We start from the raw sequence: 17,059 nt of genomic DNA, 5'->3' as shown, positions 1-17,059 counted from the left end.
CATGTGACAGCGGGGGGAGCACCAGAGGGAGAGGGAGAGAGACAATCTCAAGCAGACTCACCACTGAGTGCGGAGCCCCTCGTGGGGCTCAATCTCACGGCCCATGAGATCATGACCTGAGCTGGAATCAAGAGTCCGATTCTTTATTTATTTGACAGAGAGAGCGAGACAGCCAGCGAGAGAGGGAACACAAGCAGGGGGAGTGGGAGAGGAAGAAGCAGGCTCCCAGCGGAGGAGCCCGACGCGGGGCTCGATCCCAGAACGCCGGGATCACGCCCTGAGCTGAAGGCAGACGCTTAACGACTGTGCTACCCCGGCGCCCCCAGAGTCTGATTCTTAACCAACTGAGCCACCCAGGAGCCCCTACTTTCTCCCTTCTTACAATAACTTTAGTCTTAGATCATTTTTTACTTTGGTTTTTGGAAGCTTATTAGTCTAGTCGATTTTCAGAAAGGGCTCATGGGAATAATATTTCCTGAACCCTTGCAGACTCACGACAGTTTGCCTATAGCTTCTATATTGAAAGTTCACTAAAAAGACTCCCCCCATAACACCACCAAACCTCCCGATCCTCACGCAATCCTTGTTTTGGGGGGGATGCACTGCTCCCCGTCCCCTGGATCCTCTCTCATCTCTGCTTCCTTGGGTCCTTATTCCTTGGTCCTGCCCCAGCATCTCAGGCTGAAACCACTCACATGTCTCCTTCGGTTTCCTCTTCTCTACGTATTCCTTAAATATGGGTGTTCCCAGGATCTCCTTTTAAGTTTGCTCATTCTCATGGCTTCCACTCATCATTTCTGGGACGAAGACTGCTATACATGTGTCCATGTTTGGCCTTCATCTTGCCCAGCCCAGCCCAGCACTTCTAAGGGCCCAGCACCCCATGCCCTGCAGAACGTGCTGGGTAACTCGCAAACAGGCCTCCCCAGCCCGGCCCTCCACATCTAAACACGTCACCTCACCTGCGAGTCACATGTCCCTTCTCTCCCTACTCTTCTTCCTACCGTGGCCTCATCTAACCTGAACCGTAGCCTCAATCTTCAGATAGGATCACGTCACTCCGTCCGCAAGTGTGAAGCCTTTGCTCAAGTGCTCCCTTCTCCGTGAGGCTCCCCTGTCCACCCTATTTCAAACTTCTCTCACACCCCTGCCAGCATTCCCAATGCCTTGACCTTGCCCTACTCTTTCTTTTTTCCATAATACTTACCACCTTCAGACATGCTATCCAATTAACTTATTTATCATGTGCCTGGTTTTTTTTTAACTTATTTATCATGTGCCTCCTTGTTTGAATGACAGCTCCGCAAGCCAGGCCTTTTTGTCTGGTTTGTTGGCTGGCTGGTGTGTCCCCAGCACTTAGAACAGTGTCAGGCACATGGCGAGCTTTCCACAATTAGCCATTGCGTGAAGGAGCCAATAAAGCGATAGTGGAAGAGCCACCGGTAAGCAGGTGGGAGTTAGAAAGAGAGAAGAGATGAACGACACAACGAGGCCAGAGTACAGGGTTCAAAATTGTACCCGCGTATGATGTCATGGGCCCTAATGTAGGGCAGTGCTGGTGGTTACGCAAAAGGGGTTTACAATCAGAGAACCCAAACAGGGCCCCACCTAATATGATCGCTGAATGATGCAGATCAGACATCCTACACGATATTATGTTATTAGGACCTGAAATTGGTGTGCTTGGTTAACTCCCAGAGGGCAGGTGATGTGGTAGACAAGAGCTGACCACAAAATGGAGGACTTCCCAACAACTGCCAGCTTCACCTTGGGTGGGAGTTTCAGGGTCTATTAATCAATGTTTTTTCTTTTCTTTTTTTTTTTTTTGAATGATAAAAATGTTCATCTAAAAATATGGAACGTTTTGTGAACTTGTGTGTCATCCTTGTGCAAGGACCATACTAATCTTCTCTGTATCGTTCCAGTTTTAGTACCCGTGCTGCTGAAACAAGCACCATGTTTTTGATTTTCTCTATTTTCTGATGCTTTGACACCTGGGGGCATTGAGGCCTCGGGGAGGGACTGCCTTTCCTAGAGTTAGCTAATTCCTAGAGATAGCAAACAACTTGCTGCAAACCAACCAATCCTGAGTCCGTACCCACCATCCCCTTCGTTTTTGTTTTTTTTTTAAAGAATTTATTGATTTATTTGACAGAGAGAGACAGCCAGCGAGAGAGGGAACACAAGCAGGGGGAGTGGGAGAGGAAGAAGCAGGCTCCCAGCGGAGGAGCCTGATGTGGGGCTCGATCCCAGAACGCCGGGATCACGCCCTGAGCTGAAGGCAGACGCTTAACCGCTGCGCTACCCAGGCGCCCCTCATCCCCTTCGTTTTAACAGGCTCCTGCCATCCAGGACACTATCCCTCTACCCCAAATCGCCCCAAATCACTCCAGAGTCAGGTACCAGACAACTAGGCTAGGGGTAGCCCTTATAGCCCAGAGCCCACCCAAACTATTCAAACTATTCAATCTTAAATCAGCTCTGTTTGCCTACCCTGCCCTCGACCATTCATTCCTGTGAAAACCACAATAAAAGTGCTGGCCCACGTTTCCGCCTCACTTCTTCCTCCTCTTAACTGACCCTGGTGATGGTGCATGTGGCCTTGCGTGGCTTGCAGTGCCTCTTGATTCTAGACATCTGTGGGTAAGAACAGGGGTGGGCGGTGGGGAGGGCAGAGGGCTAGGGAGAAGCAGACTCCCTGCTGAGCAAGGAGCCAGATTTGGGGCTCTATCCCCGGACCCCAGGATCATGACCTGAGCTGAAGGCAGATGCTTAACCGACTGAGCCACTCAGGTGCCCCCCCCGTAACTTTTTAAACAAAATATAAATAAACACACACACAAACAAATAGAACCCTTAGGCCTGTGAAATTTCTTGTCAGACTTTCACAGCCCAGAATTTTTTTTTAAAGATTTATTTATTTATTTATTTGAGAGACAGAGAGGAAGATAGAGAGCGCACGAGCAGGGGGGGGGGGGAGACAATCTCGAGAAGATTCTGCACTGAGTGTGGAGCCCAAGGTGGGACTTGATCCCACGACCCTGGGATCCCAACCTGAGCCAAAACCAAGAATCAGACGTTTAACTGACTGTGCCACGCAGGCGCCCCCGGCCCAGACTTCCTGGCAGAAATCTCAGCTAAACTGAACTGGTAAATGCCTTCCCCTTCCTCGACCAAGTAACACAGGGAGGGTATTAAAAACAAGAATAGTGCATAGGCTGTGTTTGGTCAAGTGTACTGACAAGTGTTGAACACTTGCCCTGGTCCAAGCAGGCTTCTCTCTCTCTCTCTCTTTGTTTTAAAAGATCCTTGAAAAGCTGAAAAGAATTTCATTACTAAGTTTAGGCAGGTTTCTCATGTAAGTTTTGTGAGTCTGCGTTTGTGAATGTGAGAGAATCAAATACATTAAATTTGTAAATGTCGTTTGAAATAGCTAAGGTAATTCGATTGATTAAAGATGGACCTGGTGCTAAATATTTGGGAGAATCTGATCTGTCAGATTTATGAAATAAGTGCACATTAATCAAATAACCAATTAAATAAATAGTTCTTTTTCTCACGCAAAAATCGCCAGGGTTATAAATATAACTTAAAAGTTGAGCTTAAAATCTTAAAAATATAGGTTTTTATTTCTATGACATGGATAAATTAAATAGTAAGACACGAGTGACTGTCAGAACGTTTTTGTGCATGAAAGCTCTTTGGGCAGAAAAGTCACTGACACCTAAAAATTTTCAGAGGCTTCGCAATGCACCTAAAATCCACTCTTAAGATTCCTGGCACGGCACAGTCCCTGGAGAGGCAAATCATTTCCTGCCCGCCTGTCAGTACCATTGCCGTGCTCCTCTACCCTCTGCCTCACTTCCCACTTCCGGTCTCCATGGCTGCCTACTGCTGGCGGCCAGCCCCTCCACCCCAGAATGCATTGCTGTCATCTTGACCCTCCTCCCCACCTGCTTTCTCCTGCCCAGCCTTCAAGTCTTAGCTTGAATGTTTGTTTGTTTGTTTTTAAGGTTTTTTGTTTATTTATCTGAGAGAAAGAGAGTGAGAGAGCACAAGCAGGGGGAGCAGCAGAGGGAGAGGGAGAAGCAGGCTCCCCGCTGAGCAGGAAGCCTGACGCGGAGCTCGATCCCAGGACCCTGGGATCTTGACCTGAGCCGAAGGCAGATGTTTCACCGACTGAGCCCCCCAGGAGCTCCTGGGGGTGTATTTTTTGAAAAGGTTTTATTTTTAAGTAATCTCTCTCCAGGGCTTGAACTCAGAACCCTGAGATCAAAAGTCACATACTTTACTGACTGAGCCCGTGAGGCACCCTTGTTTGGGGTGTATTATAAACCTAAATGCAAAAATGAGAACTGTAAAGCTTTCAGAAGACATAAGAGGAGATTTTCATGCCTTTAGGGCAGGCGAATTTCACACACAGGACACCAAAAGCCTGAACCAGTTTTTGGTGATTTAGGTTATTTATTTAAATTGGCTATTTATCTTGCCGTATGCCCCGAGTTGGCAAACTGTATAGGACATCCTTGCCAAGCTGATATTTAGAATTTGATATTTGATGCAGCCCCTTTCATTTTTGAAAATCCTAAATCTTTTTTTTAAGTTTTTATTTAAATTCCAGTGAATTAACATCCAGTGTGATATTAGTTTCAGTTGTACAATAGAGGGATTCAGCACTTTCGTACGTCACCCGTGTCCGTCAGGACAAGTGCCCTCCTTAATCCCCATCATCTCTTTCATCCATCCCCCCACCTCCCCTCTGGTAACCAGCAGTTTGTTCTCTGTAGTTAAGAGTCTGTTTCTTGTTTTCTCTCTCTCTCTCTTTTTTCCCCTTTGCTCATTTATTTTGTTTCTTAAATTCCACATACCAGTGTGATCGTATGGCATTTGTCTTTCTCTGACTGCCTTATTTCTCCTGGCATAATACCATCCAGCTCCATCCACGTCATCGTAAATGGTAAGACTTCATTCTTTTTTATGACTGAGTGATATTCCATTGTGTATCTACGTACCCCATCTTCTTTACCATTCATCAATCCATACTCACTTGAGCTGGTTGCATCATTTGGCTGTTGTAGATGAGGCTGCTATAAACATCAGGGTGCACGAATCCCTTTGAATCAGTGTTCTTGTATCCTTTGGGTAAATACCTAGTAGCGCACTTGCTGGCTTGCAGGGTAGTGCTATTTTTAACTTTTTGAGGAACCTCCCTGTTTTCCAGGGCGGCTGCACCAGTTTGCATTCCCACCAACAGTGCACAAGGGTTCGTGTTCTCCACATCCTTGCTAACACCTGTGGTTTCTTGCCTTTTTTTTTTTTAAGATTTTATTTATTTATTTGACACACAGAGAGCTAGCAAGAGAGAGCGCACAAGCAGGAGGAGCAGCAGACAGAGGCAGAGGGAGAAGCAGCTTCCCCACTGAGCAAGGAGCCCGACTCAGGGCTCGATCTGCGGATCCTGGGATCATGACCTGAGCTGAAGGCAGACGCTTAACCGACCGAGCCACCCAGGCACCCCAGAACACCTGTGGTTTCTAGTGTTGTTGATTTTAGCCATTTGGACGGGTGTGAGGTGGTACCTCATTGTAGTTTTCATGTGTATTTCCCTGATGCTGAGTGATGCTGAGCATCTTTTCATGTATCTATCTGTTGGCCATCTGGATGTCTTCTTTGGAAAAATGTCTGCTCATGTCTTCTACCCATTTTTTAACTGGATTATTCATTTTTGGGGTGTTGAGTTTTATAAGTTCTTTATAGATTTTGGATGCTAACCCTTTATCAGATATGTCCTTTGCAAATATCTTCTCCCATTCAGTGGGTTGCCTTTCAGTTTTGATAGATTGTTTCCTTTGCTGTGCAGAAGCTTTTTATTTTGATACAGTCCCAACAGTTTATTTTGCTTTTAGTTCCCTTGTCTTAGGGGATGTATCTGGAAAGAACTTGCTACAGCCAATGTCAAAGAAGTTACTGCCTGCACTTGTATTTGGAGGGATTTGTGTGGTTTCAACTCTCACATTGAGGTCTTTAATCCATTTTGAATTTATTTTTGTGTGTGCTGTAAGAAATTGGTCCTGTTTCATTCTTTTGCATGCTGCTGTCCAGTTTTCCCAACACCATTTATTGAAGAGACAGTCTTTTTCCCATTGGCTATTCTTTCCTGTTTTGCCGAAGATTAATTGACCATATAACTATAGGTTCGTTTCTGGGTTTTCTATTCTGTTCTACTGATCTGTGGCTTTATTTTTGTGCCAGCACCGTGGTGTTTTGATGACCACAGCTTTGTAATATCACTTAAAGTCTGTAATTGTGATGCCTCCAGCTTTATTTTTCTTTGAAAATCCTAAATCTTAAAAAGTTTATCCTTATTAACATCACCAGTAATGTATCTTAATGAATCCTGAATCAGAGGAAAAAAATACTGTTACAAAGGACATCATTGGGACGTTTGCTGAAATTTGAATATGGAGTGTGTAATTTTGCTCTGGTTATGCAAGACAATGTCCTTATTCTTCGGAATCCCAGGATGAAATATTTAGGAATATATGGATATTATAACGCCATTTACTCTCAAAAAGTTCAGGAAAATATCAAAACGTATATGTGCAAAAGAGAGATAAATGAATTGTGACAAAATATTAACAATGGAAGAGTCTAGGTGAAGAGCATCTGAGCATTTTTGTACCTTTCTTGCCGTGCTCTGTAAGGTAGAATCTTTTTTTTTTTTAATTTTAAAAATGAAAAAAAGTTCTTGCTGCAATCTAACTGAAATCTATCTTCCAACAATTTTCATCTCTTTGGTTCTAATTCTGCTCTTTACATGATCTCTCTGGATAAACTGATTTTTTTCCCACTGTGATAGGATTTCAGACATTAGAATAATGGTATTGTGACGCTTCCAAAGTTGTTTTCACCAGATGATCTGCATGGGAACTTTACCCCCTCCTGACTTTCACATCTCCCTGATCCTGTCTTCCTGTACTCACGATGGGCGCGCGTGCGCGCACGCGCGCACGCACACACACACACACACACACACACACTCATCGGCACCACGTATATAAATACTAAGTGTGACGTCCTATTTGGGAAACCCCTACCAGCTCCCACGGGTGTAGAGCCATCCATGTGAATGGGCAAGGAGTGCTTTTCTTCTCTGCATAGAAAACCTCAACCATGTCTAGGGCTTCTCAATGCAACCATGACACAGCCTGTCACTGCTTCATTGGCAAAGAAAAACTGCAGAGCAAAGCATTGTCCCTTTTGGTGGCACTCTGAGACAAATAGAGCCTTTGGAACGCACAGCGTGTGGAAAAGAGAAGAACCAAGACATAAAAGCCTGCCGTAGAAAGGTTGCTCTGGGGGGATGTGTTTTTCCCCACCCCTCTTTTCAGAGCCCGGAAAAAGAAAAAATGAATGATGGTAGGTTTCACCAGCCCTTTCTTAAGTGGATGAATGAGGCTTTCCTGAAGAAAACTGTCCCACGAAATGAATGGCTCCATGGCCCAATCTAGGGACACAATTGGACCTTAGGAACCGAGATCGCCACGGGCTCTCGCTGATGCACAAAGACTGAGGACGAATCTGAATTCAGAGGCTGTGCACTCACATTTAAAGTACTGACTGATGCTGCTCCCTGGGCGGCAGGAGATCTGCCTCGAATAGTCTGGCACATTCAGCCTTGCCAAGAACTTGCTATGGCAGTGAAAGCCCCAGAAATGTGTGGGGGGCTGTTTTCAGGGCCCCGGCGAGGGAAGGTTGAAATACAGCTAGCCCCCTGAGCTCCCTTCCACTTCTTTGATTTCTGAGCCTTGAGTTCCCGCAGACTGGGTTACAGAAGAACATTAGCACCATCTAAAGGCTACGTACCAAATGTCTTGCCAGTGCGAATGTTCCCCACGATGCTGTTTGCTATGAGGACATCATTCTTCGGGGGACTGACGCTGTGGAAAATTCTGCCTAACCTAGAATGAAGCACTAGGCCCCTGTCGCATGCTACGTGGGGGTGACTGTGACTTTCCTGGAGAGGTGCATGTTATCTGTAGTGCTGGCTTGTTGGAAAGAGGGGCCACGTTAATCAGAAGCCGTGTTGGCTTGCTTTCCTACGTAGGTATCTGTCATTCTTTAGCTCGGGGAAATTCACCCTGCCCCTGGGCCTTGGCTGAACTTGGTGTTGAAAAGCAGTGCTCGGTGGGTGGGGAGGATAGGCTTTGAGGGAGGTGGATGGAGTAGCCATCCAGTAGCCCTTAGCCTTGGTGGGAAACATGGGAGCTCCAGTCCCATGTTGCTGTTTGCTAGGTTTATGACCTAAACTTCTCTGAGCTTCTCATGTATAAAACAAGGCCCTTCGACTAGATCATCTCTAGGGGTCTCTTCCGTTCTACCATCAGTGTGGCCCTGGGTTCCGGGAAGGTGATATGAGATGGCCTGGTCCCATACCTGTAATTCACAGTTTTGCAGGGGGCCAAATAAAATGACCCAGGCAAGTTTCTGTTATGGAGTTCTTAAGCCCAGCTGAGTTTCACCCGAATCCTTCAGATTCAAGGCCAAGGAAATTCTTTTTTTTTTTTAAACACTTTATTTATTTATTCGACAGAGATAGAGACAGCCAGCGAGAGAGGGAACACAAGCAGGGGGAGTGGGAGAGGAAGAAGCAGGCTCATAGCGGAGGAGCCTGATGTGGGGCTCGATCCCAGAACGCCGGGATCACGCCCTGAGCCGAAGGCAGACGCTTAACCACTGTGCCACTCAGGTGCCCCAAGGCCAAGGAAATTCTGACCTCAAGTTTCCTTGGCACGTTTACAGGGCCCCACGGGTGAGCGGGAGTCCCTAGATTCCCTAGAAGCTCCCAAGGACCTTTTAGGAATAGGAGCTGGTCTTAAAAAGACTTGAGCGGTAGGACGTTTTTAGGAGATTGATCTTTGATCCTGACCCTCTGATGAGTCATCCAGCGAAAACGTATCTGGTCTGAGAGTCAAACGTAGGTGGGCGTGGGGACCGAGGGTGGATGGAGCAAAAAGAAGAATCTCGAGCTTCATAGGCAGACATGTGTGGTCAGTTCGCCTCAGCCCCTTGCTGATGGCGAGACTCAGAGCAAATCATTCGACCTCTCCAAGCTTTGATTTTCCTGTCTGTAAAAAGCAGAGAACAACAAAGTTGTTGAGAGGATTCAATTAGATATTGTGCTCATCGATGCAGAGTCAATAGTCCATGAGTGACGTCATTGGCTTATTATCTTGAAATCACTCTCTGGTTTGAGACAACACAGCGCACAATGGCTTCAGCCTCTTGCCCTATTGGCACGGGTCCCACGCGTAGATGCGGCGGCTCTGGCCTCACAAATGCTTGCCAGGTTCCTCCGACATAACTCAGGCTCTTGGTTTTGTATTTTAAAATGTCCCTCTCGGCTCAGGGCTTTCTGAGTATCTGCCATCGGCTCCGCCTTTCCCCTGCACGATCCTGCTTCTGCTTCTGGCACAGGTGGCTTTGCCGTCCGGGTATTTGAAGTTCGCCTTTGATGGCCCTGCAACCAAGCAACTTAATTATGAATGAGCACTCTGCCTAAAAGCCCGCGTGGCTCTCTTGTTTCCTCAAATACCCTTGGCATTTATCCAGGGCCTCGACGCACAAAAGCGAAAGAGTGGCTGCCCCATCCACCCACCACCGGATGACCCCCTGATCTCTTCCAATCCATCTGCTGCTTGCTGCCTTTGTTAGAAAGGAAAAGAGGAAAAGCGAGCTAGGAGGAAAAGAAAAGGAGACGTGTAATACATTTTGCATGAAATATACCAGACTTAAAAAAAAATTCATTCTCAAAATGAGTGATGCATTAGCAGCAATTCACCATGTTCCGAGATATTACACAAAGCAAAACTTTAATGAGCTCACTCCCATTTTTAATCACTTATATAACACATCACCATGCACGACTCTTGAAGAAAAGGCAAAATGGAGAAACCTGATAAGCAAGAATATAAGGTGTCATGAAAATACAACAGAAACAGATTTTTAAAAAAGCTCCTTTAGACTGATGGTCACTACACTTGTGGCGAGCATGGCATAGCACACAGACTTATCAGATCACTGTATTGTATGCCTGAAACTAGTGTAACATTGTGTGTCGACTATTCTTCAGTTTTTTTTAAAAAAACCCTCCTTTACCTTGAGAATAGGTAAGTGTTAGAGCAGGGGTGTGTGTGCGTGCGGGCGCGTGCACGTACAGCTAGAGTATTTGTGATATGGGAAGAGATTCTCACAATCTGATCTAAAAAACTTGAGTCGTGCAAAGCGTAAGGGATTCACTCTGATTCACACAGCTGGTTAGTGGTAGAGCCAGGAATGCATTCGGGTTTCTGGACTCCTCGGGTGTATCGGGCAAAGCCACATTGACAATAACGTGTCTGAAATGTCCAAGCACCTTTTTCGTGCTAGCCTCTAGTCTGGTTCATTCATAATTTGCAGGCTCATCCTCTCCGTTTTTGTCCTTAGACTTGCCCACCATAGCTACCATTTTTCTCAGGGATTTCAGGACATCCATGAAAGCTCAAAAATAATATATGGTTTGAATTGTTAGGTACTGCGAGTGTAAAAGAAACACCCGATTTCCAAGACTTGGTATGACAAAAAGGATGGAAAAAAAATCTCATTAATAGGTTTTCTTATTGATTACATGATGAAATGATAATATTCAGGATATACTGGAATAAGTAAAATATGTTGTCAAAATTGATTTTACATATATATATGTATTTTTAGGCGGCTACTACCAAATTTAAAATGATTTATGTGGCTCACATTATATTGCTGTCAGGCAGCATGGACTTAGGTAATACAGAATTGTAATTTTCTAATTTTATTTTATTTTAAAGATTTTACTTATTTATTTAAGAGAGTGAGAGCACGTGCGGATGGGGGGAGGGGCAGAGGAAGAAGCAGACTCCCTGCTGAACAGGGAGCCCGATGCAGGGCTTTGATCCCAGGACTCGATCCCAGGACCCTGGGATCATGACCGGAGCCAAAGGCAGATGCTTAAGCGACTGAGCCACCCAGGTGCTCCTATAATTTTCCGATTTTAATTTGATATTCTACCCTTTGTTCAAATCCAAGATTTGCTACAAAGGTGTCTGGCTCGGGGTGAAAGACTGCTGTTTTGGAAAAATAGGAATTCACATAAGAGATAAATGATTTAGATGTACTAAGCTGTGCCAACCTATAGTTGTGCTGTTCTGGAAAAGTAGAAATGAGTATAAGGAATAGATTATTTATTTGTGTGAATTTGTACTATTTACTATAATCCTCCCTTCCTTGGAGTGGAACAGGTAGCCTGACTGTCTGGTGTTCCCAAATTTAAATTTAATTTAAAAAAAAGTGTCTTCAGGGGCGCCTGGGTGGCACAGTGGTTAAAGCGTCTGCCTTCGGCTCAGGGCGTGATCCCAGCGTTGTGGGGTCGAGCCCCACATCGGGCTCCTCCGCTATGAGCCTGCTTCTTCCTCTCCCACTCCCCCTGCTTGTGTTCCCTCTCTCGCTGGCTGTCTTTATCTCTGTCTAATAAATAAATAAAAATCTTTAAAAAAAAAGTGTCTTCAGAAGGTTCTTTAACTCAAACCTGTAAGAGGAATTGTTGAGGGGGGTGGGGAGTGGAGGGAAGAATGGAGAGAGGACAGTGGTTCTAAGAATAATTGGATAATCGGAGGATAAGAAGGCTCTACACTTATTTCAGAATAAATGAATTTCCCAGAAAAAGTATTAAGAGACTTGCACTTTTCATTGCTTTGGTTGTTTCCAGGCACATAGGAGGGCAAATAAAATGATCTAATAGGTATCTTCTGTTGGTAGGATGAATGCGATCTTAAGGCAGGAAAGCCAAGCTAAAAATTAAGCAATTAAATAACAACTGGCTGACTTATTTCTATCAATGTAGTACCATAAGCTTAAAAAAATAAAACCTTTTTATCGTAGAGCCATATAACACGGAAGCTTAAGAATGAGTAATTTTTGCTGGGAAAAAATAGGGGTAAGAATAATATTCAGCCTAAGCAAAGCTGTAGTTGAGAAGTTACAACTTGCTGGTACTTCGAACGCATAGCGCGAATGGTAGCCGATCCTTGTGCGTGTGGCTTGGTGTCATGGATGGTTCTAGGTTTCTCCACATCACCCATTAACTCATTTACTCCTCATAATGGTATCAGGAAGTTTAGACATACTTACAGAGGCGGAATCCGAGGCACAAAAAAGCCACGCGACGTGCCTGAAAGTCACGTGGCTCATAAACACCAGCTCAGGGGTGTGAACTCAGGCAGTCTGGCCCCAGAGTTCACGCTCTTAACACACAACAGTACGTGTGCCGAGCACCAGGAACTAGTCCGTGAAAGTGGGCACCCGGTCAAACGAAATCTTGGGCTGTTCATTTCAACGACAACAGTGAAGGATGCTTTTGCATTGTTTCATGAGAAACTGTCGTGCAAGAACAATGGGGAACATGTAGCATTGGCCAATGGCACGAGCACGGGTTGAGAAGTCAGAAGACACAGAATCCAAAACTTCTACAAAATGAGAGCTGAACAGCATGCCTCTCCGTTCCTTTTCAGACCGGTGTTGGTGTTAGCGCTGTGCTTTCTCATGGCCTCTTCCCACAACAGGTACCTAAAAAGTCATGAATCGCCAATGGAGCTGTGGAATCAAATAAGGGAAAGGGAACGAGATTGTCCCAATGCAAAAAAGGAAATAATTGGTTGTTAGGATGATGGAAAAATACACTGCTGGTGTAGACCAAAACAGAAGAGAACGCATTGTGAAGAATTTAGTTATTTAAAACCATAAGCAGGGTTTTAGAATGTCAGCTCTCACAAGGAGAGAACTTACCTTTTAAATTTATTTCCATAGCACAAATACATGTCCAGATACTTGATAGACACTTTGCGATGATGATGGCAATATTAGTTTTGGTGATGATTTGGAAGATAATGAAGAACTCTGGGATGCCCCCCCTAAAAAAGTCTGAGTGATTAAAAACCATACCACTTACTTCTACTATCTGTAAAGTAAGGGTAATATTAACCTCAAGGTCAGTTGGGAGGATTAAACGAGATAAAGCAGAGAAAGTGCTAATCACGATCTCTGCTTCATTATACGCTGTTATTCAAGGTTGATGATGATGGTGATGATGATGATGATGGTGATGACATAAGTCAAACTGCTCCTAGGGAGCCCGGTCCAACTCTCAACAATTTTAAAATAGAACATTCGAGTTAACATGTACGTCTGACACTGGGACATTGAAGCTATTCAAAAGATTACAGCCAAATGTGATCGGATTTTAGAGTCATAAGCACAGCTTTGGCCTCTTTTAATTTAATTTGGAACGTGTTTATTTTCTCCAGATGTTTATATTAGAATAGTATATTCTCTGAAATTCTACTGGGTCAGGGTCCTGGGTGCTCTGTGTACGTCCTGGAATCATAGTTTGCTAATGAGAACTGACATGTTCTGACACCAAGTGGTTTGGAGCTCCTTTCCTTCTGTCCACATGCTTTAGAAAAAAGAAAAGAGGGTGTTTGGAAATGGTGAAGAAAGCACAGACTTTAAAGTCCAAAGTCAACTTCTGGTTTCTTATCTGTAAAATTTTTGTAATAATTAACCTACTCCATAAGGATATTCTGAAAACCAAATGACAGACTCTCTGTGAAAATGCTGTAAAATGCTCATGTTACATCTCAAGTCACGTTTCTCCTTACTTTCAAAATGGCCGCCTTAAAGCCAAGCACTCAAGGTCGTCTGTGTGGTGGATGATCACTTATTAGAGTTACCTCTCGGTCTCTCTGGCCTGGGTACATATTAAAAGCAAGGCTAAGGCTTTTTTTTTTTAACCTCAGTTTCTCCAGCATTTAGCATTCTAGCTGACACATAAGAGGTGCTGGCACATACCTTTAAAGGATGCTTTCAGAGGAAGCACGATGTAAAAATTACTGCTGTGGGCTTGGTTCCCAACAGTGAGACGCTAAGGTATTGATTAGGGTCAGCACCTGTGCAAGCAAAGGGTCGGGGAGCAAGGTTGGGCACAAAGACACGTAGTCAACCCAGTTGCCAGCTTTGGAGCCAGGACTGCCTGCTAGCGTTGTCTTCCATCGGGCCAGGGTAACCAGGCTCTTAGACACCCCCTCCACCTCCATCAGTTACTGGATCTCAGCCACCCCTGGAAGAACACGCCCTTGGGCAAGGTGACCCTGTAGCTGAGACAGTTCCTGAAGGGATTGATGGCCGGGGCAACAAATGCTTCCTTGGCTCATGCCCATATTCACCACTGTCACCAAATTTAAGAGGTTCTGTCTACACATGAGAAGATGGTATTGATATTTGAGGGCACAGAATAACTTAATGAGAAATTGGAAATCCCATTCATAATTAAATTAAAAGCAGATGCTTTTACAGATTTATGGTAGAATATACCAAAACGTTTCATTAATATGGTGAAGACCGAGGAAAACACTGATTTGTTGGCATGTGATGTCATTCTCTCAAGAAATACGGTCCTTTGGCGAGTAGTTGCTGGGTGCCTCTTTGTGCACTGAAACAGGCATCACTAAGCAAACCCTCCTCCCAGTGCGTAATGATACAGCCATGTGCAGAACCTCTCTTCCCAGATCCAAGCCTCTCCAATGTTCTAGTTCCTGAAGGGAGTGACCGTGTCTACCCCCCATGATGTGACCGTGCCCTAGGTTCACAAAGGGGGTCAGCATCAGCAGGATATGGCTTGCCTTTCTGATAGAAGCCTCCCCAACCGCCTGACCCCCAGGCATTTGGTGTTCCATAGTGGGCGGCCATCTTGCTCAAGTGTGTATGCTTCAGCAGGACCTGAAGAGGTGGCCAAAAGCACGTCTGTACCTTAATTCCTCCCACATCATGAGGAAGAAATGAACGTACCCAAACAGTTCCCCATGTCATTACATGTATGCAGCCCACTCCACCTGATAGAAAATAACGTGTGATGGTTTTGTGATTAACAAGCACTTGAGTTTAGAAGAAAATCAACCGTTATTTCCTTGGGACCAAGGAAGGCTGATTGGTCCTTCATTCTAGGCTTCTGGGGAAAGTTCAGAAGCTTACATGAATAAGACTTGAGAGACTGGTCTGGGAACTCAAGAAAATCAATTCAGTGCATAATCCCCTCTATCTTCCGGTGCAGTGTTAACTGATTAGTAAACGCTCACAAACGATAAGGGTAAAATCAGTTTACACGAGGCTTGCCCTCCACCATCATGGATTATCATACAGATTTTGAAGATGTAAGCTACTGAGATCATAACATGTTTTGATCTCCCTTTACTCATGCGTAGCAAAGGGAGAAGATGGGTGAACATTCCTCAGGCATTCCGGGAGCAGTGTTTTTAACTGATCAATGTTTTCATTTGGTTCTCTCTCAATCCTTAGGGGTAGACATTAAAATAAGGCTAAATATGTTTAATTTTTAAAAGACATAATACAAATTCCATAGTAACTCAATATCCAATAATGTCTAAATTCTCTCCGTTCCCAGGGCTATTTTGAGGTCTTTAGGGAAAATGTAATTCTTTTTCCTCTTTCTCAGCCTTGATATGCCCCATTAAACTTTATTCTGTCTCTCTCACTCTCTTCCAGCCCATTCACCATATTCAGCATCCAAGAGCCTGAAAAGACTGAGAATCCGTTCACGGGTGGGGGAAGGGAAGAGCCCATGGCTGGGGAGCGGGAAGCCTGGATTCTCGTTCCAAATCCAAGACCAGGTGTGTGCCTTTGGGCAAGTTTCTGGGTTTCTGCAGGTCGCCATTTGCTCATCTGTTTAGGGAGAGAAGAGGTGGATGCTTTTTAATGACTCTCCCAAATGCCACTGTTCTCTAGTCTTCCAAGCATAATTCTGCTCATTTCTGTGGGGGAAGCTTTGACAATAGGTGATGCAATGGGAATCGAACGGAATATTTTCTATGGCTTCCAGGGAATTTGGAAAATATGAGTCACATTAAGTGGCCCCTCCAGTCCCAAATGCGTAGTGAGGAAATACAGACCAGAGTTTGGGGCATATAACTCTCGAAGCAAATTGAATTTTCAAAGCCAGGAAGAGATATATTAAGGCTAGAAGTATTTTTTCACTCTTTGATTAGTGACATGGAACAATAGCTATAAATGTGACCGGCAGTCACTACTTTCATTATCAGTCAAGGATTATAACCGTTTAACTTTAGGTATTAAATTTAATTCTTTTTTATGACAAAATTTCTCTTGATGTAATGATCCAAATTACTATTTCACATTTGCCTTCAAAATGGGGAGACCTCTAACTAGTGAACCGGCTGGCTCCATCACCACGAAGGTTAAGATCAAGGTCAAGGTTTAATAGCATTAGTTTTATTCTGTCCCAAAGTCACAAATACAGATTTAACCCTGCTGGCTTTCTTTAAAAATGTGTGAAAGCTACATGCTAGAGAGCGTACAAAACCATCATCTCTACAGGGAAAGTAATTCACAGGTTGACTGTATGAACAGTGGGGTGCACTGTCATCTCTGGTGAACCAAGGCAGCGTGGTGTCAAGGTTTCCATGGAAACGGAGTCGCCCATCTGGGGTAGCGTTGTGGTGCCGAAAGTGGGCATAGCATTATGCCAGCACCATGACGATTCTCGTAATGCTCAGGGGTATCATTGGACCTGGAGCACTAGACTGGCAATGGCACAGAAACCGTGGCTGGCGAATTCTTTGTCCTCCTGGTCCTTCAATTATGGATACTTACTCTTTTCCCAGAAAAGTGAAGAGGTTAAAAAAGAGATGACCTCTGTTTCATTCCATAGTGCCTAAGGAAGCCAGAATGCATCAGATTTTATGCCCATTCACTAAGCTAAGTTCTGAAACTAAAACCCAAATTTCCTAAGCCCCCATCACCCTTGTTTATTGATTTCAATAAACGTCCTCCCCATGCATTCTAGAACCCCATCTCCCTTTTTTCTGAACCCCCCCCCCAACGCACCATAAGGGATGCTTCATAGTGGAATATTTAGTAGGGAGAGGCGATACTCACACAGTCACAATTTTGAAGA

At 44.6% G+C, this 17,059-nt stretch overlaps 1 non-coding gene across 1 annotated transcript; it reads right to left on the bottom strand.

The window, feature by feature from the left end:
• Nucleotides 1–1,848: 1,848 nt before the first annotated feature.
• LOC123791216 (U6 spliceosomal RNA) lies at nt 1,849–1,955 on the bottom strand. Its single transcript, XR_006779299.1, has one exon. It is a non-coding gene; the product is annotated as a U6 spliceosomal RNA (small nuclear RNA).
• Nucleotides 1,956–17,059: the final 15,104 nt, after the last annotated feature.

The sequence above is a fragment of the Ursus americanus genome, chromosome X (genome assembly GCF_024610735.1).
Source record: "Ursus americanus isolate L20-20 chromosome X, mUrsAme1.1.p, whole genome shotgun sequence".
Taxonomy (NCBI): Eukaryota; Metazoa; Chordata; class Mammalia; order Carnivora; family Ursidae; genus Ursus; species Ursus americanus.
Note: the sequence above shows the minus strand (reverse complement) of the source record. Positions and strands in the feature narration are given on the sequence as shown.